Genomic DNA, 23920 nt, shown 5'->3' with positions numbered 1-23920 from the left:
TGTTAAAGCATTTGTTTGTCCTATTATTTTTTTCACAAACCTCTCAATACAAATCTTAACAACGAACTTAAACAGGAATTCAAACAAAAAAATTCCTTCTTTAGAAGGTCATGGTAGTTTGGTGAGACAATTGCTTATGTGGTTTACAAACTATATTTATTCTGTCACATCACTGAGGAAAGAGATAAACAGCATTTACGAGATGTAAACCATTATCTGTGAGAGAGTAAGTAGAGTTGGCAGAGTCAGGAGGACAATTCTTAACCATTCATTACACACCATTCAATTAAACAGCTCATACATGCTGATAAATAAACATCGTCAATTCTGCAACCCGAATGGTGGCCCATATTTGGTGATGACATTTTGTTTGACAGGGATTTTGATTTTCCCTGGCATTGACAGATTGTGGACATGTCTGCTCAACAACATCATCACAATGTAGGTCACCTAACCAAAGGGGATCTTTGGGGGATGGGGAGAGGGGAGGAGGAAATCAGTCTGTGGGAAAAATAATCAAACACACTCTCAAACCATAAACAAATGAAGCCATTTAAAGCATGTGTCCTATCAAAACAATCCCTCTTCATCCATCCAAGATTCTGTTTTGGTAAAGGGTTTTTGTTAAAACAGGTTAATATCTATATTCCAAGGTTGTTTCCAATTATACCAATTGTGTATTCATGTTTGTCCCGAGTTAGAATAAGGTCACTTTAAGAGTCTGATCACATGATGTGTTGATAACATAATTGGCCATTTCTGAAGGTCATTGGACAGTCTATCCTAACAGCCTGCAGAGTAAACACCTTTCCAATAAAGTTCTTGTCTACTTTCATGGTATACAAACCTATCCTTTTAAAAATACCACAACCAACAGCTTAGATTTTTTTTTAATTCATGGGATATTGGTGTTTCTGGCTAGGCCAGCATTTATTGCCCACCCTTAATTGCCCTTGAACTGAGTGGCTTGATAGGCCATTCAAGAGTCAACCACATGTGGGCCAGACCAGGTAAACATGGCAGAGTTCCTTCCTTAAAAGGCACTAGTGAACCAGATGGGTTTTTACAATAATCAGCAATGGTTCCATGGTCATCGTTAGACTTTTAATTCTAAATTTTTATTGTATTCAAACTTCATCATCTGCCATGATGGGGTTTGAACCTCAGTCCCCAGAACATTAACCTTGGTCTCTGGATTACTAGTCTAGTGACAATACCACATTGCCACCACTACCTCAATCAAATGAAATAGGCTTGATTGTCCACAGTTAAGTTTTGTTCATTTAAACTATGCTTAAATATATTCAAGCACAGGCCCTGAATTTACAGAAAAACATCTTAATGTTTTAACTGAAAGAGATCAATTTCAGATAAATAGATGAAATATTAAATACTTGTGTACAACATTTTCATTTCAAAGATTTGTAAATTTTGTGATAACTGCTAACAATTTATCAATTGATTACATTTCCTCAGTTAGCCTTCACCCTCTGAATAGCTGAGAAGGAGAGAGCGAGAGAGACATTGGGATTGTCTCCAGTTTGGCCTGGGTTCACAGATATCTCTTAGCATTTCCTGAAACTGGCAAGTAATAAGACCATAAGATATAGGAGCAGAATTAGGCCATTCAGCCCATCAAAGACCGATAGGCCTGAACGTTTTGGCATTTTAATTATGGATAACGCATCAAAAATGTATTATTTTGCAGTCCCAGTCTCCATTGCAAAAGTTGGTCTCTTAAATCTTAACATAATTGTTGGAATTTGGTAAACATTATATAGCAAGCTTTAAAAAATTATAAACTGTTGTTTTATTAAGGAAAGCATTAAGTGTTCACATGCTCCATCTGAATGCCAATGAACCTATTATGTATTTCAAGCACTTCCTGTTTTTATTTCACATTTCTAGCACTTTCCTTTCTATATCTCAGCGTTCCATTTTAATTCTTTTAAAACTTGGATCTTCTTTGCCTTTCACACCCACAGGATTTTACAAACCACTTCACAACAAGTGCATTGCTGAAATGCAATCACTGTTCTGTCAGTTAACACAATGGGTAATTTTATCCACAGCAAAGCCACATGAACTACAATGAGAGAAATGACAAGTTGATTTGTTTGATGTTGGTTGGATCAACACTTGTGTCTTAGCTCTTATCCTAGTTCAAAAACAGACAAGCTGGAAAAAGCCGTCTTCCCCATTTTCAATTCACTCTTGCCATTAGACCATAAGACATAGGAGCAGAATTAGACCACTCAGCCCATCAAGTCTGCTCCACCATTCAATCATGGCTGATATTTTTCTCATCCTCACTATCCTGCCTTTTCCCATAACCCCTGATCCCCTTAATAATCAAGGACCTATGTATCTCTGTCTTAAAGACATTCAATGACCTGGCCGCCACAGCCTTCTGCGGCAAAGAGTTCCACAGATTCACCACTCTCTGACTAAAGAAATTCCTCCTCATCTCTGTTTTAAAGGATCGTTCCTTTAGCCTGAGGTTGTGTCATTAAATTATGACAGTGCTCCTGTTTAACACTCCTGTCCTTAATAAAATAATGCGTCATCTAATTTATCATAAGCAATCAGTTGGTATCTATATGGCACTTCAACATACTAAAAACAGTTTCTTTAAATTTCACACAAGTTAGTTTTGGCTTGAAGTCAGATATCCACAAGCCGCTGTCAATCTGCATATTTGACTAACCAACAACTAATCTCCAACTGATCCCAGGATTTGTCGTATTTAGATTTTGTGATCCTAAAGGGATATTTCAAATTCAACAGGCTAAAACTCTGCTGTAGATTAATACAAGTTCAATACAAGGCACTTATAATCAAACATATTGTCTGTCTTAACATGAGTAACGTAAGGTGAGATTCATTAGTAATTTACACCGATGCTGAACTTCAGAATGATGGTGTTTTCTGACTTGTCCTGGCACCACACAATTGAACCTTCCACCCTTTATTACTGGAGAGATGGAGATATTGCAATCACTGGGGGATGCACGGACTAAAGCAATTCTCGCACACGGGGGCTAAAGACACCCTAAAAGAGACACAAGGGCTGGCGATTTTAGAATATTCCTCAAAGAGACACACTGATTTTCATGGTTTCAATCACTTTAGGGCACAGTGCAGGCCATCATTAGCCAAATCTTCTTCAATCGGACAGTCATTCTTAGTTCTGACTTTCACTAACTGGGTCACAGCCCTTGGCTCATTAAGTCCTGACCTGCTTTAGTCAAGGTTCAAGTCTATGACCTATGAGTGGTTCATAGTGAAGAATTGTATTCCTAGCGTGAAATTACTTAAGGGCCACTTAGCCTGGGACATAATCTATGGTTTTATATATCTTTTATTACCTTTACTAAAAAACAATTAAAGTTTCTGTTTCCAAAATAATTTATTTTCTTTTGCCATTTAATGCTCAAATAAATAAAAAATCACTGGCACAAAAGCTCATGATTTTTTTATCTGCTGATTAGCATTAGATGGTAACCCATAAAGAGTAAAGTCAGAAGCAGACATTGGTGTCCCAGTCACCAAACAGGACAACCTATTCAATCAGTGAAATGTTTAATTCGGAGAAAATTCAATTAGAAAATGAAAAATATTTTTGTAAAAGCTGCTTGTTATTGAAAGTGATCGAGTCAATTAAATGATGCTTCATAGAACTATAGAATCCTACAGTGCAGAAGGAGGTCATTTGGCCCACTGAGTCTGCACCGATCACAATCCCACCCTATCCCCATAGCCCCATTTATTTACCCTAGCTAGTCCTCCTGACACTAAGGGGCAATTTAGCATGGCCAATCCACCTAAACCGCACATCTTTTGACTTCAGTAAAGAGGCAGCATACTTATGACAATAAGATACAACATTTATAATGTTTGGCTGGAGCGCTTTCTATTTGTGTCTGGGGTAATAAAAGATGTGAAAGAGGTGCCCAACAAAACTTTCCTATCAGTGAAAGTTTCTCACAATTGGACAGGTGCTCCCGAGAAGCCAGTCGTAGGTAGGAATATGGAAACCAAAAATTCCCCTTCTTACTAATTGTAGGAGCAGCCTTACATTGCCAGCTTCATTCACCAATACCCTGAACGAATCCTTTTTTATCAAACAAGAATCAGTAAGAATTTCTCGATAGTATAGAGAGCTGTTTGTTTTGGCTTACCTCTCTAAAATACAAATCATTTCATTATAACTCATTAGACATTTCATTCCAGGTTTCTGAAAGCTATGCTCAGTGGCTGCCAGTTTGTAAGAGTTTCATTAGGGACCCTGGTCTTTCAGTGATGACAGGCAACCGCAAAGTAACAAGGAGAGAAAAGACGAAAATACTGGAAAGCGGATCAGAAGGAGAATTCTCTCTCATCCTTTTGCTGCTGTCAGAACATCAAATTCAATCACTCTGACTTGGAAAGGTTCCTACTCATTCCACATTCTTCTGCAGCAGTCCCAGAACAAACAGGCATTCACTGCATGTGTTCATTTCTCATCATGATGCTGAAGACCACAACTCTCCACCCGTGACGCTACTGGGAGTCTCCAGTCCCGCTGCTGTGAATGGAGATTTGGCCGAGTGTCAAATTCACCGTTCTTTCTGGTAGCAGCAACAGGGCGTGCGAGACCAGAGAATCCTGGATGTAATCTTCATTTTTCATTTAGGAACATGCGTTCTAGAAATATATTGCTCCTGTTATGAACTGATTTTGTTAAATTGGGCTTCTCCTGTGTATGTTATGGTAAAATGGTGATGTTTGGGGCCAGACAGGATTACTATGTTAGAAGGATTCAAGCCAGAGAGTGAAGTATGAAATAGGACACTGATCTCCTCCTTGTTAGTAAGTTTATTCACAGGATGCTGCATTATTGATCTCTGCCTTCAAACTACCAGCCCAGTGTTCCAGCTGACTCGATATGCAATTAAGTAAACTAAAACCAAATAAATAAACCAATTAACAACCTCTTAAAGGGGAACTGTAATTACAATAAAACTACAAATAAAACTCATCAAATTACACGGAGGGAATTTCCACGAGGTGGCTCAAATTGTGGGGCTGAGGTTGCAAGGAAGGTTTGAGCACCGGAAGGCCGATATGAGATTCCTTCTGAAAGGGGGGGGGTGTCAGTTCAGACAGGAGTCCACCGCAGGATAAGCTGCCCCGTCAACAGGTATGAGTGGGGCTGACTCTCTTTATATGTGCTCTAAGTCCTTCATCAAAATGTGGAGATGCTGGTGTTGGACTGGGGTAAGTAGTCTCACAACACCAGGTTAAAGTCCACCAGGTTTATTTGGTAGCATGAGCTTTCGGAACGCTGCTCCTTCATCAGGTGAGTGGGAGTTGGGTTCACAAACAGGGCATAAGTTCCCTTCAGCAGTCAAGGGCATTCAGCCTCTGATCATTGGGTAAACGTTCTCCAAGGCGGCCTTCAAGACACACGACAACTCAGAATCTTCGAGCAGAAACTGATAGCCAAGTTCCGCACACGTAAGGACGGGCTCAACCCGGATCTTGGGTTCATGTCACACTATCTGTAACCCCCGTGACTCGCCTGGGCTTGCAAAATCTCATTAACTGTCTGGGCTGGAGACAATACACATCTCTTTAACCTGTGCTTAACCCTCTCTCCACTCACATTGTCTGTACTGTTAAAACTCGCATTCCAACCATTATCTTGTAATTGAGTCTGTGTCTATAAATGCCCTGTTTGTGAACCCAACTCCCACTCACCTGGTGAAGGGGCAGCGCTCCAAAAGCTTGTGATATCAACTAAACCTGTTGGACTTTAACCTGGCGTTGTGAGAGTTCTAACTGTCCTTAATCAAATGTTGGCCATCACCATTGTATCTTTCACAACAGAATCAATCTACCGTTATCATAATAAAAGGGAGAATCTACAAGACGGTTGTGTGACTGGCCTCATTATATAACGCAGAAACCTGGACAACTTCAAGGAGAGAAGAGCAATGGCTGGACAGCAATCAGATGCAGATGCTGAGCTGGAGGTGTGGAATGATGAGGAAGGACAGAATCAGGAACCACCACATCAGGCGGGCAGTGACGATTGTGGGATTGTGACAAAGCTGCTGAGAAGAAATTAAAATACTCTCATCATCAGTTGCAGAGAGTGGGAGAGAGAGAGGGGAGGGATGTAGTGAGGCTAATGGTGAAGATGGGAAGCCAGGGAAATGGAGAAAAGGAAGACCAAAGACCGGATGGAAAGATGCAGTGGCGGCGGAGCTCAATGGAGCGGAATTGGATGAGGAATGGGTGACTGACAGGAGGAGATGGATCACCCAGCATTGTGGGGACTCCGGGTAAACTGGCAGCAGCTGAAAGGAGAGTGGGACCCAATTCAGCTAAAGTTTGGAATTCTTCAGATAACGGAGGAGCCAGCTCCTTTGCCGTTTGAGTAATTAATGCAGAAAGGTCACGACCTGAAAAATTAGCTCCATCTTTCTCTCCAAAGATGCTGCCAAACCTGCTGAACATTTTCTGTTTTAAAAGAAGCTTACCACTTCCTCATCAGGGAATGTTAGACAGTTAAACTTCAGCATCAATCCTTAATTTATCTTAAGAGTTTCTGTCAGAACCTACAGTTATGGTAAAAAAAAACTGCAAGTGAAAGGGTGGGAGGCCCAGCAGAGAGGGGAGGGCGGCGGGAGGCTGGTGTTTGAGGCAGGATTTTCAGATGGGTTTATAAAATAAAGGGAATAAGAGTAGGAGTGGGCCATTTGCCCCATGGAGCATGCTCCAACATCGAATGACATCACGGTTGATCTGAATATGGCCCCAACTCCACTTTCCCGTGCGCACCCTTTCACAGTAAGAAGTCTCACAACATCAGGTTAAAGTCCAACAGGTTTATTTGGTAGCATGAGCTTTCGGAGCGCTGTCCCTTCGTCAGGTGAGTGGGAGTTGTGTTCACAAACAGGGCATATATAGACACAAACTCAATTTACAAGATAATGGTTGGAATGCGAGTCTTTACAGGTAATCAAATCTTAAAGGTACAGACAATGTGAGTGGAGAGAGCATTAAGCACAGGTTAAAGAGATGTGTATTGTCTCCAACCCGGACAGTTAGTGAGATTTTGCAAGCCCAGGCAAGTCGTGGGGGTTACAGATAGTGTGACATGAACCCAAGATCCTGGTTGAGGCCGTCCTCATGTGTGCGGAACTTGGTTATCAGTTTCTGCTCAGCGATTCTGCATTGTCATGTGTCGTGAAGGCCGCCTTGGAGAATGCTTTCTCGAAGATCAGAGGCTGAATGCCCATGACTGCTGAAGTGTTCCCCGACTGGAAGAGAACCCTCCTGCCTGGTGATTGTCGAGCGGTGTTCATTCATCCGTTGTCGTAGCATCTGCATGGTCTCCCCAATGTACAAGTGCACCCTTTCTCCCAGACACTCTTCAAAAAATAACCATGAGAGGTGGGGATTGTCTGCTTCTGGAGTATGATCACACGTAACTAACCTTGTTGGGTCCGGAGGAGACACACCTGTTCCCCACCCTATCATCTCTCAAGCAGCACAATAAAACACACTTATATCATGGCCCTGGTTTGCTCTTCACTCTTCACTCACTCGGAATCCTGAAATGCAGGAACAAAAACTACAAATTCTGTGCAAATGGAGATGTGCAACCTCCTCAGATTTCTGGGAAAATAGACTGGCCACTGTCCGGCCACTGTTAAAACCGTATGTAGGAAGGTTGGAGATGGGTTGGAGTTAAGTTTGTGATTTGAAATAATTTATCTTACCACCTTCTCCATAATCCACCCATCCGCAGTTGGGGTTAGAATTCACTCAAAGTACTAGGTTAGGAAGCCAGCAATGCTCATACCAAACAGAAACTCAACATCAACTTCTTAGTAATCTTGACTTGGGCAGAGTTAAGAATGTTGCTAGGTTTTTTTTGCATGTGTCAGACAGCTGATTAATCAAAATGAAATGAATCGTGTTGCAATCCTTACCAGGTGTTATATAACATTGCTGTTTTACAAGTGTCTGCTCAGCTTCATTTCTCATGTGCAAGTGATTCCAGGAGCTTTGTAATTTACCAAGAATCGGAATCAAAAATGCAAAAGTGACTATTTGCTGTAACTTCCTATCGAAAATCAGTGCAACAAAGTGTAAACTAAATTGTACAAAGGAGAAAAGTCACAAGTGGATATTGGTGCCTCAGTCACAAAATGTGACATCTTCATCAATCAATGAAATCATAGAATCCCTACAGTGCACAAGGCCGTCACTCAGCCCATCAAATCCGTACCAATTCTCCATTAGAACATCCCATTCAGGCCCCCGCAATCCCCCTAATGTACATATCTTGGGACACTAGGATCAATTTAGCATGGCCAATCTACCTAACCTGCACATCTTTGGACAGTGGGAGGAAACTGGAGCACCCGGAGGAAACCCACACAGACACGGGGAGAATGTGCAGACCCCATACAGACATCTTACTGTTAAGAGTAGATTGAGTTTAAAAATGTTGTTGTAAGAGCTACTTGTTATTGAAAGTGACCTCATCAATTAAAGGTGCTTCAGTAGAGAAAGGGCACAATATTTATAATGTTTGGCTGGGACACTTTCTAGTTGTGTCTGGGGCAATAAAGGACGTGAGAAAGATGCTCAACAAACCTCTCTTAGCAATGAAATGTCTGTAACAATTTGAAATTTCACGATGAAATCTGTTGATACATGGGTCGTCTAGTTTGAAATAAATCCATTTCTCATTCAGAAATGTCAAAAATTCAGTGCTGTGCACAATAGCTGGCTGCAGCTTTGAAGAGGAGCGTGCGACTGCCTTTCTGTGCTTTATGCTTAAAAATGCTAGTCAGCTAAAGTCATGACCTCAGGCCTATGGCTGTCAGCGTGAAATCCTGAATTCTCACTCCGATAGAGCACGTTAATAGAGTTGCAACTCTGTCTTCATTATGTGTCCTTTTACAAACGGCAAGTTTGTGCCACAGAAGGTTTCAAGAGCAGAAAATCTTCCCCTAAATATTTCAATGTTGCAAATTTATTGAAGGTTTTTCAACGATTAGCTCAGTGGTTCCCAAAGCGTGTGGCGCGCCACACTGGTGCGGCGAGAGAGGATGGCAAGTGTGGCGGGAAGATTCAAGGACAATCAAAGAAACATTTAAACATGGTTTAAACAAGCATTGTTTTATACTTTCTGGATGTCCCATGATCATATTATAAAGTAGTTGTGTTCTGTGTTATGAATCAAGCACTGCTAGGAGTTGTTTTTTTTTGTTTTTGAATGTATTTCTTATCAATAAAAAATTTGGTGTGGCGCCAGCAAATTTTTATTCCGAAAGTGCGGCCCAGTGAAAAAAGTTTGGGAATCACTGGATTAGCTCATACGCTCAGAGTAACAGTTTGTGAAATTTGCTTGTCAAGGCCATCCAGTTACCTTGAAGATATTATTCTTTAGCCATTTGCTGATGTGTAAAGATCATACGCAAGGGCAAGTTCTCCTCACTGAGGATTGTGGAAAGGAACAGATGTGACTTCAGAACTTCTTACAAAGCCTCACTTGTGCTGTCAGTTGACCTACACCTACTGGTGGAAGTCTTGAATCAGTGACCACTTGTTACTTTAAGAACACAGGAGACCTTTATTTACATTAGTAATTTTCTCTGGCTGAGACTGACACCTCCACCATTTTCATACCACGTGCCAGATTCAAATTTTCCCTTTACAAACCAGGTGATGCGTGCATTCAGTAATTCTCCATGGCTTTAGGAGAAATTATTCTGGCATTTAAGGAAAAAAATGTTCTAATAAGAAATCTCAGCATAGAGGTCTATTTATAACCATCTGATGCCCTAAATATTAGAAAACAATCTGAAAGTATTTCATGGTAGACTTACACTGCCCTTTTAAACAGATTTTAAACTGATGTTAGACAAATACCTGGAGGAAATCTTACACATCCCAACTTCAGCATGCTTGGTCGTCTAAGTTACTCTGAGAATAATTGGCAAATACACACCTAAACCATCCGGCATAAACACAAAATTGGCAGTATAACTGAGAATAAAAATCATTTTAATGCATTCCATAAATATGCCATGCAAAAACTGGTCATTTTGTGTAATTTGCCAGGGATTGAATGAGTAATGATGTACATGAACTAGGTCACCTAAACATGTTTTTCCTTTCAGTCTGTAGATAAGAATGGTGTCACAAATTCTTTCCTTTGGCTTTCTCTTCCCTTGCCCTCATTCCTATGTGCAATCAATTAGGTTATGGAATCAATGACATTTATCAGTTAACTATTATGGAATAACAAGTTAGTGCGCAGAGATTTTAGCAACTAAATGTGAGTTTTCTTTCAATTTAGAGTGACTACAATCAGATTTGTGACTTGTCAACAATTGTCAAAAAATCAAATTAGTTTGCTAAATCAACCCTCATGCCGTTGTGAATGGATAAACTAACAGGCGGGATTATCAGGCACAGAGGCCAGATAATTAAATTCAAATGGACTATAATGTGGTTCTCAATGTTAATCCCATTACATCACTGGTGGTAGTTGGGAGGGTGGTGGGAGATGGATTGTAATTTGGACATCTTGAGGGTTTTTCCACTCCAGTCACCCATTGCACGATGGTTAGAACTGCTGCCTCATAGCGCCAGGGACCTGGGTTCGATTCCAGCCTTGGATAACTGCCTGTGTGGAGTTTGCACATTCTCCCCATGTCTGCATGGGTTTCTTCTGGGTGCTTTGGTTTCTTCCCACAGTCCAAAGATAGTTAGGTAGATTGGCCATGCTAAATTGCCCATTTATGTCCCAAGATGTGCAGGTTAGGGGGATTAGCGGGGTAAATACATGGGGTTACAGGGATGGGAACTGGCTAATATGTTCTGTCAGAGAGTCAGTGCAGATTCAATGGGCCGAATGGCTTCCTTCTGCACTGAATGAAAACAGGAGCAGAAAATTCCTAACTACACTTTTAGCCTTTAATATGAACCACAATAGTGATGGTTGAAACAATTTCAATTTCTGTAATACTTCAAAGGTATTGAAATGTGCATTAAAACTAATTTGAAACAAAGATAGGAAATGAAGACTGAGGGTATTAAAGCAGAATCAATAAACAGAGCTAAAAACTTTCCAACATCAACATCCAATAAAACGGAGGAAGCATCAGTACACTTTCCTAACTCTGAAAAAGACAACTTCAAACCCATATTTAAACTGCAGCGATTGAAACCATAACTGGACATAAGTAATGTGATGCTTTGTTTTACCAGAAATGGATTGATGTCTCGGTTAAGCCAGAATAATGTGGGGTGTGCTGTGGATATCTTATCAGATTCAATGTTATCTGCTTTTGCATCTCTTGCATACTACAGTTATGCATACTAATCAATAATTACTTATATAATAGTATCAGCCAGAGAATATAACAATTCACCTCCTTCGATGTACAGCCAGAATATTGTCTAGGCCCTTATTTGGGCTTTAACAATCTGTCAAGAGGCAAGCTGTTGACACTTTAGATCTCTATGGTCAGATGTTAACCTATGGCCTCCTCTACCCTCTCAGGTGGATTTCAAAGATCCCACATCACTATTCAAGAAAGAACAAATTGTTGTTCTCCCGTTGTCTAGCTCAATACTTACCCATCAATCAACATTGCTTAAAAAACTATCGTTTTAAATCTCATTGTACTTTATGGGATTTGAACATAACTTGGCTGTCACGTTTGAGTCCAACATTTAATACGCCAAAAAAACATTTAATTGGCTATGAAGCTTCAAGGAACTTGAGGCGACTCAACGTGGCAAGTAACAAACTAAAAGGTTTATTGACTGAGAACCACTAAGAGTTTAACAGCACAGCCATACAGGTCTACCCCTGATAACGGCCTGACTCTGACTGAAGCTTTCCAGACCCAGGATTGTGTGTCCTTGCTCCTGATTGGCCTAGGTTCAGATGCTCGCAATCCATTGGTTCTGGCCCGCTCATGTGATTTATGAAGGGTTGCCCATTAAAGGGGCCAGACTACCACAAAGCTCTTTCTTTGCTACAAGAAAATAAATATCATCACAAGTTCTTTATCGATGAGCCGTGGTCAGGTGAAAACATAAACCTGTTTCCTCACAATGGTCATGATTAGATTCATTGAACACATTCAGTAAAGCTTGTCTTCTCATAATACAAAATATCTTACATATGTCCCCTCCCCCCATCCCCCACCCCCACCTCATTCAGTAACAACTGCACAGCTCACAGCCCAGTCTTTATATTAGAACTTCTTATGCCTATCAAATAAATTGGGAAATCTTTGAAGAATAACACTGAGCAACCTTTATATGAAATAATACAGACTCTTGGGAAATATTTCTCTGCACATTCAGTGCTACAATCAGCTTGCTGTTAAATTCAGCTGTGATATTGATCTCTGTAACCAGTTTGACTGACCTTCATTATTCATCATTCTATCCCCTCTCTAAATTCTCCCTCAGTGTCACCCGAACAGGTGCCAGAGTGTGGCGACTAGGGGGTTTTCACAGTAACTTCATTGCAGTGTTAATATAAGCCGACTTGTGACACTAATAAATAAATTTTAAACTTTAAGCTTAAACCTTAAACTTTAATATTTCATTTGAGCAATTCAATCAGGAACATGATCGATTCCAATCCAATCCAATATTTTTTGTGAATCACTCAAACCTTTGTGAGTACAACTTTTTGCCAATCTAACAAACTAAAGGTTTCCATTATTTTACTGCAAACTGACACACTCATTTTTTGTTGCTGCGAATATGATATAATTCTTGAAAATAATTCCAAAAATTACATTTCTTGCCCACTAGTCGTTGATGGAGCCGTATTTACAAATTGGGAAAACTGCCAGTAACCAAAGCAAACAAAACCAGCCAAGTATCAAAATCCCACGGAAAGTATCTTTCCCTCGTCACCCAGGCTCAAAATTCTGTAAACTCTCGCCACATATAAACATGGACATGGCTCAAGTGAAACAGGACAGCGGCATTGCCAACATAACCACGTAGGACCTGATGGTCTTCTCTCTTCAGCTAGCTTTGTAATCACTTGCACCTTAAGTAGTCGATGCCATATCATTTACACAAGTCTTCTTAAAGTTGTTTCAGGTGGTGACTGTCCAAACAATTAATCTTTCTCGCAGCTTAGTGACAGATCTATTAAAGAGAAAGTTAAGTCTCTATGAAGCTGAATGGATCTTCCTGTTTATTTATGAAGTTGCTACAATTGCCTTTATTTCATGTTTGGTTACGCATGGCCCCGAGAATTGAAAGGACCGAACATTAGTTTGTTAGAAAAGCACGACAGCATCACAATGCCACGGTTATGTCAATGGGATTTGAGTGGGGCCTGGGTTAAGCAGGGTCGAAGACTTGTCAAGTTAAAGATAAAATAAGCAGCAAGCTTGAAACTATTATGAAGCATTTTGCTACATTGATGATGAAATACCCCTGTTGAAAGTAAGGTATGTGCATGTTTTACACAAACTGAATGGCTTTGGACCACCAACAGTGGCTGAAGAAATTAATTCTGCTATGGATTCATCTAGTATCTGTGCAGCTTGTTATAGTTGATGACCCAGATATTCCAGTGTGATATTCTGTTGTTTTATTTTGAAGACATTGTTCCTTTCAATAATTTTTCCGCAATCTCAAAATAATACACAATTTGTTTTGCAAAAAACAGATCACTCCATATAGTTGCTTTACACCATTAATTTTAAACACTATAGACATTAGTTTGTGATTGATGGAAAAGAAGAAAGAAAGAAGGAAAGCTGTGTGGTGTTTAACCTCTGAACTGCTGTCAGATAGAGGAGATCATCATTCTTTCCCTGTGCTTTGAGTGGAATGTAGGTCTCAAGAGTTGAAAGGACAGTATTGTGACAGAGTGACAAACTACACACTCCCTGATCTTCCCTTGGGCGATTCGATGTGCTGTACCTCTGCAGGGATGTAAGAGATAAAGACTCTGGTCACCCCACAGAAAGAAGCTTGTTCCATGATTGCTGTTGGAAACCATGGAGAAACATCTCCTGCAAGGAAGGCTACTGAGATGCCATTGAGTAGCTGAGTGAAGGTTTGGGAACTATGATGTGATTTAATGAAGGAAGATGCTAACAATAAAAACATCCATTCTGTATTTGATCAGAGCTTTCTGAAACTTAAAAAAAACACCACAAATGAATCTGTTGTATCATAAATGACAGGATTTCAACTATATTAAATCCATATAGAATAGTTTGTCACAATTATTTTGAAAATCCAGTTACTCATAATATACCACAAATGGATGTCAATTTCCAGGTCTGTAATTTGGAAATGCCAACCATTTATCAACGTAATTGTTTTTATTCATTCATGGCATGTGAACGCCATTGGCTAGGCCAGCATTTATTATCCATCCCTCGTTGCCGTTGAGAAGGTGATGGTGAGGTGCCTTCTTAAACCTCTGAAGTCCATGAGGTGTAGGTACACCCACAGTGCTGTCAGGGAGGGAGTTTTAAGATGTTGATCCAGTGACAGTGAAGGAATGGTCATGTAGTTCCAAGTCAAGATGGTGAGTGACTTGGAGGGGAACTTGCAGGTGGTGGTGTTCCGGTGTATCTGCTGCTGTTGTCCTTCTAGGTATAGAGGTCGCGGATCTGCAAGGTGCTCTCGGAGGACTCTTGGTCAGTTGCTACAGTGCATTGTAGATGGTACACACACAGCTGCCACTGTGTGTCAGCAATAGACAGAGTGAATGTTTAAGGTGGCGAAAGAAGTGCCAAAATGGGCTGCTTTGTCCCGGATGGTCTCCTGAAGAAAGAGACAGAGAGAGAGTGGAGCAAACTAAGAGGCTCCAAGCAGTAAAATTGTTGTATTTGACAGGCCTTAAGAAAGGAGAACTCAGGGGAAATCCTGAGATATCAGTGGGAGTTTGGTGACTGTGCTGCGGGTCGTTGAAGCAGAGGTAACCCTTTGGAGCAGTGGCGGGCATTCTGCTCAGTGTGGCTGAAGAGATGACGCTCTGTCTGTGAGTTGGTGCTGGAATGCAGGGAGATGGAGTCTCAGGATTTGAGATTGAAACCGTGGCAGGTGAGCAATCATTGAGGCAGTCCGGTTCAGAGCAACATTTTGAGAGAATTTCAAGGCTAGATCTTCAAAGCTGAAGGCGGGAATCCCTTCTGATTGAGACACAAAGGCCAGAATGTTACTGCCTCGCCCACCCGGAATCGGGGTGGGTGAGGCTCGCAGAACGGAAATCTCCTTTGGCCTCGGGTGGGATTTTATGATCTTGCCCGAGCGAGGTTATAAACCCCCGCCCAAAGTTTCAACAAGATTATTTCACTCAGTTTTGAGTGACAGCTGGATGGGTTGCTGAGAAATCTTTGCCATATTTGCCATGCATTGTGGTGTGTTTGACCAGTTTGCCTGTTAATTCACATCTACCTCATATTAACCCGACATGTTAGCATCGTAGATGGATATTGTAAATTTTATTAGCTTCGACTTTGTATAGTAACATGTATTTTTGTTTGTTCAGAAACTGTGGAATTTTGTAGCTTTATTCTCTCTGCGAGTGTCTGGAACCTCAAATTTTGTCTACCTTAAACAAGAAGTTACTTGTCCCTTATGAGGATTGTACTGAAAGCTTGCAGACTGGTCTCGGAGCAGAATATACTATTTATCTTTAACTAGTTAAGCTATTTGTGCAAATTTCACAATTCACCAGTCTCATCCCAAAATAGCAATAAATCGTAACCTTCATTGGGTCTGAGAGTTCCTTCCTGCTGTACAATGTGCACAAATAACCTCAGCTGGATATCTGTGAATGGAACCCTCATCCCCGCACTCTCAACTTTGGTCCTACTTTCCTTAATCCATTTACACTTTGTATATTATGTGTTAAATGCTTGAGCATTCAACTCCTTTAAACGCAAAACACTCAAAGCTTGCTGTGCACACAGAAATCTCTTTGAATCTGACTGAAAATGTTATGAATCTTTGAAACATAGAGATGTGAAGGGACTAACCACAAATATACGAAGTCTATCAATGAACTCACTGATAGATGTCACAGCGAGTTCATAACGTTGTTGAAAGCCAAGTTATACAGGTCAGTTCATGGGTTGGAGACAAGGAGCTTGTACATTTTATAAATGGCCCAAAGCTGGGAAATAAATGCCATCGCTGTCAGATTACTGCACCATCAGATACCCCGTTCATTTCTAAATCAAAACTTGGGGCAACTCTACAACAGGAACCAATCAGCAGAAAGCACGTATCACTGAACAAGGGCTTTTCACAGTAAATTGTTACAAAGTTATACAGAACTAGCCGACACCTGTCTCAGGAATTTAGCCTGTGAAAGAGAGGTCTCTTAAAGCTTCTTTAAATCTTATTTTTAGTTGAAAACAAATACTCTATACATAGCCCAATCCTTCTTCCGTGTGATAGCAACATTCCAAATCAAAAGGGCAGATGGGCCAGTTAATTGCAATGTCTTTCCTGGGAGTGGTTACTGTTTAATGTCCAGGATTGAGAGGACGTTGAGTTTCTCCTTGTGGGTTTAATGGCTCACAATTCTGATGAAAGTTCTCAGACAGAGGCATTGAGTGGAATTTTACGGTCCTGCTGTTGTGGGACAGGACTGTAGAATGCGGAAAGCCATTTAAAAGTCCATTGACTTTGACAGAACCGGAACATCCCACCCGGCAAGGAGGTTGTAAAATTCCACTCGTGTTTGAAATTTACCGCCTTGGCCGCCCCGGAATCGAGGCAGGCGAGGCTCGCAGAACGGAATTCTCCATTGGCCGCGGGCGGGATTTTATGAGCCGCGCCCGATTGGGGTTGTACAATCCCAGCCATAAACTCTGTTTCTCTCCTCAGACACTGCTTGGTGTGCTAACTATGTCCAGCATTTTCTCTTCTTTATTTGCCATACCTGTACTGTGTGCTCCCTTTCCATTCTCTTCTGGCCCAATTCAGGTCTGCAATTCAATCTACAGCAAACTAATACCTTTAAACACCAAATCCCACAATTCCTAATATAAGATATTGATGCAGGATACACTGCGCACTGGAAATTAAGAGAAGGGCACCGTATAGAACATAGAACATTACAGCGCAGTACAGGCCCTTCGGCCCTCGATGTTGCGCCGACCAGTGAAACCAATCTAAAGCCCATCTAACCTACACTATTCCAATATCATCCATATGTTTATCCAATAACCATTTGAATGCTCTTAATGTTGACGAGTCCACTACTGCTGCAGGCAGGGCATTCCACACCCTTACTACTCTCTGAGTAAAGAACCTGCTTCTAACATCTGTCCTATATCTATCACCCCTCAATTTAAAGCTATGTTCCCTCATGTTAGCCATCACCATCCGAGGAAAAAGGCTCTCACTATCCACCCTATCTAATCCTCTGATCATCTTGTATGCCTCTATTAAGTCACCTCTTAACCTTCTTCTCTCTAACGAAAACAACCTCAAGCCCCTCAGCCTTTCCTCATACGATTTTCCCACCATACCAGGCAACATCCTGGTAAATCTCCTCTGCACCCTTTCCAACACTTCCACATCCTTCCTATAATGCGGCGACCAGAACTGTACGCAATACTCCAAGTGCGGCCGCACCAGAGATTTGTACAGTTGCAACATGACCTCCTGGCTCCGAAACTCAATCCCTCGACCAATAAAAGCTAACACACCGTACACCTTCTTAACAACCCTATCAACCTGGGTGCCAACTTTCAGGGATCTATGCACATGAACACCCAGATCCCTCTGTTCATCCACACTACCAAGTATCTTACCATTAGCCCAGTACTCTGTATTCCTGTTACTCCTTCCAAAGTGAATCACTTCGCACTTTTCCGCATTAAACTCCATTTGCCACCTCTCAGCCCAGCTCTGCAGCTTATCTATGTCCCTCTGTAACCTGCCACTTCCCTCCGCACTGTCTACAACTCCACCGACTTTAGTGTCATCTGCAAATTTACTAACCCATCCTTCTATGCCTTCATCCAGGTCATTCATAAAAATGACAAACAGCAGTGGCCCTAAAACAGATCCTTGCGGTACACCACTAGTAACTGAACTCCAGGATGAATATTTCCCATCAACCACCACCCTCTGTTTTCTTACAGCTAGCCAATTCCTGATCCAAACCACTAAATCACCCTCAATCCCATGTGTCTGTATTTTCTGCAAAAGCTTACCATGGGGATCCTTATCAAACACTTTGCTGAAATCCATATACACCACATCAACCGCTTTACCCTCATCCACCTCTTTGGTCACCTTCTCAAAGAACTCAATAAGGTTTGTGAGGCACGACCTACCCTTCACAAAACCGTGCTGACTATCCCTAATCAAATTATTTCTTTCCAGGTGATTATAAATCCTATCTCTTATAATCCTTTTCAATACTTTGCCCACAACAGAAGTCAGGCTCACCGGTCTATAATTACCAGGGTTGTCCCTACTCCCCTTTTTGAACAAGGGGACAACATTTGCTATCCTCCAGTCTTCTGGCACTGTTCCAGTAGACAATGACGACCCAAAGATCAAAGCCAAAGGCTTTGCAATCTCCTTTCTAGCCTCCCAGAGAATCCTAGGATAAATCCCATCCGGCCCAGGGGACTTATCTATTTTTACCCTTTCCAGAATTGCTAACACCTCCTCCTTATGAACCTCAATCCCATCCAGTCCAACAGCCTGCATCTCAGTACCCCCACTCGACACTGTCCCTCTCCAGTGTGAATACTGATGAAAAATATTCATTTAGTGCCTCTCCTATCTCTTCAGACTCCACGCACAACTTCCCACTCCTGTCCTTGACTGGCCCTAATCTTACCCCAGTCATTCTTTTACTCCTGACATACCTATAGAAAGCTTTAGGGTTTTCGTTGATCCTACCTGCCAAAGACTTCTCATGTCCCCTCCTGGCTCTTCTTAACTCTTTCTTTAGGTCCTTCCTGGCTAACTTGTAACTCTCAAGCTCCCTAACTGAGCCTTCACGTCTCATCTTTACATAAGTCACCGCACATTGATGCATACACAATATGTCACATATCACACCATCAAAGGTAACAACTACGGTTGATTAATACTGGGGAGAAATCTCCTATTTGTTTTTAAAATCACTGGTTCTGTTACTTTCACCTGAAATGGCCGGCAGTTTAATTCCTTGGGTAAAAGAACAGCCCCCCCAACAGTGTAGGACTTCCTCAGCCTGAAAGTACGCTGAAGTCTCTGGAGTGGAAATTGAATCTACCACCCTATAGCTCAGAGACAGGATAACCTGGGCTAGCTAATAGGGGAGGAGATGGCCAAGTGGTATTATTGCTTGACTATCAATCTAGAAACCCAGATAATGTTCTGGGGACCTGCGTTCGAATCCCACCACGGCAGATGGCGGAATTTTAATTCAATAAAATATATCTGGAATTAAGGCTGGAATTGTACTGGTGGGACTTTTCCCGGGACGGGCAAAGCTCGCAGAACGGAATTCTCTGTTGGCCTCGGGCAGGATTTACTGATAACTATGAAACTATTATTGATTGTCGGAAAAACCCATCTGGTTCACTAATGTCTTTTAGGGAAGGAAATCTGCTGTCCTTACATGCGACTCCAGAGCCACAGCAATGTGGTCGACACTCAACAGTCTTCTGAAATGGCCTCGCAAGCCACTTAGTTGGATCAATCGCTACAAAGTCTCAACAAAGAAATGACCCACAGCACATGGACTGCAGTGATTCAAGAAGGCAGCTCACCACCACCTTCTCAAAGGCAACCAGGCATTGGGCAATAATTGCTGGCCAGCCAGCGACGCCCATGCCCCACGAACAAATAAAGGAAAAGCTGCTCCTGAGCCACAGCTAGCACCCAATATAAATATTAATAATATTTTGTTGCCAGGGATTGAACAAAACACCCTTGTTAGTATAATTTTCTCACTGGAAATAACATGGGTTCCTATTTCCCCCTGCTCTCTAAAGAGTGAAAGGATAATTTTATAATCTATGAACCAGATTTGTTAAAGTTAAATGGCAAAAACAACAGCTGAGCAAATTTCACCAGTTCACTTGGTTTACGAGATAATCAGGCTTGTAACAACATCGAGATAACTTTCCCAATAATGATAAGCCTCAGCAGGGTTTTGAACATTAGAAACTTCTTGTGGTTGAATCTATTCCAACAGAGGTTCACTCATCAACCACAAAAGAAAGCAATAATAATCAAGCAAGCATTTCTTTCAAGGTTACAAGATGTAAGAGTGATTGTCAGAATTATTTCAGACACAAATTAAAAAAATTAAAATGCTTGAATTATGAAATAAAAAGAAATTCTAGAATATTCAAATTTAACGTTCGCACGGAAGCTGCATAAAGGAAGAGAAGAATTTGCAGAATTTTTTGTTTTCATTTCAGATTTCATGCTTAATTGAGCAAAGCTATCAAAGTGATGGCTTCTTGGATCTTGTAACAGACACAAGACACAAATCTATTCACACCCAGTTCCAAGCACTTTTACTTCAATTGATTATTTTTAGAACAAGACAAATAGCCAGTCCCCACAGGGCCGTGGATATGTTCCCTGTCCAATACTTGCCCTGCAATATTTTTCCAGTTTAAATACATTGATGTAACAAAATGTCCTGTTCTTTCACAGAGTTACTGTGGATGTTTCTAATCATGGTTAACTAGTGTGAGTGTGTGTGTGTGTGTGTGTGTCATCCGTGGGACATGGGCATCGCTGGATGACCAGCATTTATTGCTCATGCCTAGTTGCCCTTGAGAAGGTGGTGGTGAGCTGCCTTCTTGAATCGCTGCAGTCCATGTTCTGTGGGTTGACCCACAATGCTGTAAGGGAGAGAATTCCAGGACTTTGACCCAGTGATTGCGAAGGAACGCGATATATTTCCAAACCAGAATGGTGAGTGGCTTGGAGTGTGTGTAACATTAATAGTATGAAGTTCAATGGCATTAACCAGGATGGATTTTAGATTTATTTATTGTATTTAAATAGCATTTAAAGGAAGAAAAGGAAAAGGCAGGACAATGGTAATAAGTAAAATGCTCATTTGGAGAGTCAGTACAGACATGATGGGCCAAATGGCCTCCTTCTGCACCGTAACAATTCTATGATTTTTATCCTGATCCTAATCTTGCCTTTAAGGGATCAAGTGTGGGAAGAATGGATCAGTTAAAGAGAGAAGACAAAGCAGAGAGCAAGATAGCAATGAGTGAAATGATAATCAGAGTGTGGTAGGAAGAGAGAAACCTCAGAGTGAGCCAACAGATAAGGTCAGAGATTGGAAAAGTGGTAGAAAGACAGAGTTCAGGACTCTGTACCTGAATACATGTAGCATTCATAATAAAACAGATACAGCTCAAATAGAAATAAATATCATCTGATAGCCGTTACTGCAAGCCATGCAGCCATGGCTGCAAGATGGCAAAGGCTGGGACCGAAAGATTCAAGGATATATAACATTTCAGAAGGGCAGGTAGCTGGGAAAAAGTGGTGGAGAAACTCTGTTAATTAAGAATGGCAGTAAAACTATGAAGTGAGATTAAATTAATTCTAAATATTAAGATGTAGGGTCAGTTGGGTAGAGATAAGAAATAATAAAGGTAGGAAGTCAACTGTGGGAGCAGTTTATGTGCCCCTAACAGATGCTACACTTTAGGATGGGATATACAGAAAGAAATAATGGTGGGCTGTGAGAAAGGTACAGCGATAATCATGGATGATTTTAATCTACATGTAGATTGGCTGAATCAGACTGGCAAAGGTAGTCTGCAAAGGGAACTCAGAGTGTTTTCAAGAGTATTTCTGAGAGCAGCATGTGCTAGAGGCAATCACAGAGCAGGTTACACCAGATCTGGCAATGGACAACAAGACAAATTTAATTAACAACCTCATAGTAAAGATGCCTCAAAGTGACAGTGATCATAGCATAATTGAATTTCACATTCAGTTCGAGGGTGAGAAGAGTAGTTCTGACGCTGGTCTTTTGAACATAAATGAAGGCAATTATGAGGGTATGAAGAAAGTGCTGGTTAAAGTGAACCGAGAAATTAGGTTAAGGGATAAGCCGGTACAGATGCAGGAAGGAACTTAAAACAATTACAATCACCAGGCAAAAGATAATGAGAAAACCATTAGAAGTAAAAGTCCTGAAGGACTTCATCCTAAAGACCCAAAAGAAGCAGCTGCTGAGATAGTAAACTCATTGGTTTTAATTTTCCAAAATTCCCCAGACTCAGTAAAGATAGTGAATTTAACACCTCTATTAAAGATAGGAGGGAGACAGAAAACAAGAACTACAGGCCACTTAGCTTAACATCTACAGGCCAGTTAGCTTAACAAAGGCTGGAATCTATTATTGAGGAGTTTACAGTGGGCCACTCAGAACATCTCAATGCAATCAGGCAAAGTCAACATGGTTTTGTGAGAGGGCAGTTGTGTTTGAATAATTTATTACAAATCTTTGAGAAACTAACAAGTGAAGTGGAGACAGGGGACCCTTTGGATGTATGCACGGTGGCACGGTGGTTAGCACTGCTGCCTCACAGCACCAGGGACCTGGGTTCAATTCCCAGCTGGAGCCATTGTCTGTGTGGAGTCTGCACATTCTCCCCATATTTGTGCGAGTTTCCTTTGGGTGTTTCAGTTTCCTCCCACAGCCTGAAAGACGTGCTGGTTAGAGTGCATTGACCGTGCTAAATTCTCCCTCAGTGTACCCGAACAGGCGCCGGAGTGTGGCGACTAGGGGATTTTCACAGCAACTTCATTTCAGTGTTCATGTAAGCCTACTTGTGACACTAATAAATAAACTTTAGATTTGCAGAAGGCATTTGACTAGATGCCAAATGAAAAGCTACAACAAAAAATAAAAGCTCATGGTATAGCAGAGTGTACATTAACATGGATAGAGGATTGGTTCGCTAACAGGGACACAGGTGTCGGCATAAATTGGTCTTTATTGTGCTGGCAAATGGAATGCTACAAGTTTCGTGCTGGGGCCTCAACTATCTGCAATCTATATTCAAGATTGGATGACAGGATAGAATGTTGCTAAACTTGCTGATCACACAAAGATTGGTATGACAGGAAGTTGTTGAGAGGACATAAAGGGTGGGATTTTATGACCTCGCTCATCCCGAAACCATAAAATCTTGCCTGAATTGATTCATACCAGGACCTTTCGAAGCACTTCATAATGATGGATGTCAGAGCCACCGGCGATAGTCATTAAGGCACGCTGCCTGATTTTACTTTGGTACTGGGATGATGGTTGTCTTCTTGAGGTAGATTGGTGTTGTGCACACCTCTATAAAGTCACCCCTCAGCATTCCTTGTTCCAAGGAAAATACGCCAACCTATATAACCTCTCCTCACAGCAGCATTGTTCTAATCCTGACAACATTCTTATAAAACTCCTCTGCACTCTCTCCAGAACAATTATGTCCTTCCTGTAATATGGTGGCCAGAACTGCACACAATATTCAAGTTGTGGCCTCACCAGTGTTTTACACAATTCCAACATTATATCCTTACTTTTATATTCTATTTCTCTGCCAATGGAGGAGAACATTCCATATGCCTTCTTTGCAACCTTGTCTACTTGAACCACTGCCTTTAGGGACTTATGTACTTGTACACCAAATCTCTCACTTCATCTACCCTTCTTAGTATATTCCCATTTATTGTGTATTCCCTATGACTGTTTGACCTCTCTGAATGATTTAACACACATTTTCCCATCTTAAAATCTATCTGACACTTTGCTGCCCACTCCATCAACCCATCGGTGTCATTTTGTAGATTATAGCTATCCTCTACACTATCCACTACTCGGCCAATCTTATTGTCATCTGCAAAT

This window comes from Mustelus asterias, chromosome 19 (genome assembly GCF_964213995.1).
Source record: "Mustelus asterias chromosome 19, sMusAst1.hap1.1, whole genome shotgun sequence".
Taxonomy (NCBI): domain Eukaryota; kingdom Metazoa; phylum Chordata; class Chondrichthyes; order Carcharhiniformes; family Triakidae; genus Mustelus; species Mustelus asterias.
Note: the sequence above shows the minus strand (reverse complement) of the source record.